General features: G+C 33.6%; 1 pseudogene; it reads right to left on the minus strand.

Annotated features, from left to right (window-relative positions):
• Positions 1 to 2,405: 2,405 nt before the first annotated feature.
• LOC125849349 (60S ribosomal protein L27-like) lies at positions 2,406 to 2,800 on the minus strand (annotated as a pseudogene).
• Positions 2,801 to 3,192: the final 392 nt, after the last annotated feature.

Below are 3,192 nucleotides of genomic sequence, written 5' to 3' on the forward strand. Positions count from 1 at the left end.
AGTAAATAACCACCAAGTGATCGACTCCCACGAGATTCATAATACCACTTTTTAATGATTATACCATATATTTTGCAAAAAGTTAAATCAGATACACAAATATTTTAAATATGGTATTGAATAATTATCTTAACATTTAAACTCCTTAATTAAAGGTACATTAATAATTCAAATTCTTAGTCTTCCTCCCTTGTCTCCACCCACATCCTCCACCATCATTACTGGTCTTCCTCCTTTCTCTCCAACTACGTTCTCCACCATCATTACTGGTCCTCCATTGTAGCTAGAATGAATACACCCAAAAATGCACAATCCGAGCAATAAGATGATTCAAGCACAACTGTAAACAATACTTTTAATAATGACACTTTTTTTTTTCAGATACTCACAACGATTTCGAGATACATGCCTAACAAATTATACATGCTAAACAAATCATTACTCTTAAACATCAGATCATTAATTTTAATAATGACGTACACATTATTTGTCCAAGATACACACTAGAAAATAATGACACTTTTTTTCCCAACAATATTGTGATATTCGCCATTTGCAAAAATGTCTTGAAAATTGAAGATTCAAAAGAAGGAATTGATGAAGAAGATGAAGTTTATAATTTTAGAATTACTAATCTTTATGATTTAGATTGTTTTATTAAAATTGGTAACAATTGATACGGATGGATCTACTAAATCCATTTTGTTTGTTAATTTCCCATCATTTACTCTTTTAATTAAGGAATTAAGTTACAACATTTAATTCAAATCAAGTATCTCGTCCTTTTAAGTCTGATAGATACATGTATCTAACGGCTTATGATACATTTATCCGATAGCGGAAAATGATATAGAAAGTAATATTGAAAACTATCAGCATGCCTAGTAATTAGGATCTAAAGTAGTGAAATTTATGTAGTTTACCCGTAATATTATCCTATGCCTTTATCTGAAAAATTGCAAACGCCAACAAACTGAAAAACTTTAGATCTATTAGACGTTATAACAAAATATATTAAGGTTATTACTAAAAGAATAAAATCCTTCCTCTAGCTTGTTCCAAGGTTATCATGCTAGTTTTGTCTCTAATAGAAGGATTAATGGTAATGTCATTATCATTCAAGAGAACATATCAGTTTCAACAACACAAAAAAAATGCTGAGATGCTTCTAAAAGTTGATCTTAAAAAAGTGTTTGATAGTTTAGAATGATTTATTATTTATCGTACCCTTCACACACTTTGAATTTCATCCTTCAATTACTAAACTTATTATGAGTTGTGTTGGTATATATACTACGAATGTAATAAATTACAGTTTAAAACTATAATGACAAGAAATGAATAAACAATTCATTCAGGTTGAGATGTGGGATATCTCGTTCTCTTTATAGAGATTTAAGCCCACCGCATCATAATCTACACCAATCCAGCAACATATCTCTTGACTTATCCCCTTCAGGATACAACAGCCCAATAACATCGTACAATTCAAGCAACTCCGAATTAGTTGAAGAGTTCAAAGCTCTATACTAATCTCAACACAATAATACATACTTCTCATCTTCTTTTACTATATGTTTCCTTGTTGTGCAAAACAAAGTAAAACCATTATTGTTAGGAACATATGTTTAACTCACATGTTTATAACAGTACTGGCTCTCAGTAAAATATGGAAATAATCCTATTTATATAACACAAGTTAGAGCAAAGCAAAAATACTTTGGCATCTTCAAACTAATAAACATACCATCAAATAATGCAGATATTTTCTGAAATGGAATTTTCCACTCACTTGAAACACAATGAAGTCTGCTTCAACTCCTCAACAATGAGAGAACATTCAGTGTTGAAGCAACTAGACAAATTAAGGAGGAATTTATTATGGGAGGGTAATATCCAGAATCACAAGTTCTCATTGGTAGAGTGGATGAAAGTCACTCGGCCAAAATCACAAGGGGACCTTGGAATCAGAAATTTGAGACTATACAAGAAGAGCATGCTAATGAAATGGTTATGGAGATATAGATAGCACTATGGAGGACTGAAATTGATGCCAATTTTATAACCCACACTCATTGGTGTGCTAAAATAGGCTCATGAACTGTTGGCATTTGGAAGCACATTAGCAAGCAGACTTCTTCAAGAATATCTCCTATAAAGTTGGCAATGGATCTCAAGTTAAATTCTAGAAGGATAAATGGCTTGACAACAATGCTTTTAAAGGCTCATATCCTGGACTATTCCTGATAGCAGACAACACGAGCACGAGCACCAGTAGGTTCATTCATTTGACCATATATCAAAGCACATTTGCTTTCACCCTGCAGATAAATATGTATAAAATTAGCCAATTGCAAGAAATGTCTGCACTATATATTGAAAAGCAAATGTTATCGAGTGAAGAATCAGCGATTTTTCCCGGTCTTGAACCTCTCCTCAAGCCTAGCCTTGGTCACTTTTTCAGCAGTCACCTTTTTGTCAAGTGCCAGAAGATCATCAGCATTGACAACATCCTTCGGATCCACATACAACGAGTGTGTAACAAGTAGCCATGATGTGGTTGTAGTTCACGAGCTTGATGAAAGCCTTCACATGAGATTTCTTCGCCTGCTTCGGGTACTTTGAGAGACCTGCAACCAAACAATGGCCATATGGCCAGCCTGTCCCTTTTTTCTTCATCAAATGCCCTTACTATCACAGCTTTCCAGGCAGCATATTTGCCTTGAAGAATGATAACAGCTTTGTTTGGCTTCAAAAACTTCACCATCCTCGCCGCCGCTGATCCTCTGTCTCTCTCACTATCTCTCTCGGCCGGATGAAATGGTAAATTTTTAACTTACAAACTCTACCAATACACTATTTCACATCAAAATCCAAAAAATAATTTGAATCGCTGAAAACCACAATAGAAAACTAATAAATTTTGAACTTATTAGCACTACAAGTATACTATTTCGCATCCAAATCCAAAAAGTAACTTAAAATCAGTGAAAAATACAATAGGAAATGTCATCCTATTGTATTACTTAAATCACATTTTCAGGTTCTTTAACATCCACATTCCTTGGTGCACAAATCTCCCCAATGCAAGCTCTTGAATAAATACAACACATAACTATAGACACCAAACAGAGACAAACTCACAGAGTACCTCAAAACTACCAAACAAGTCATCACAAACTTTTTTTACTT

The sequence above is a fragment of the Solanum stenotomum genome, chromosome 12 (genome assembly GCF_019186545.1).
Source record: "Solanum stenotomum isolate F172 chromosome 12, ASM1918654v1, whole genome shotgun sequence".
In the NCBI taxonomy this organism is placed as follows: Eukaryota; Viridiplantae; Streptophyta; class Magnoliopsida; order Solanales; family Solanaceae; genus Solanum; species Solanum stenotomum.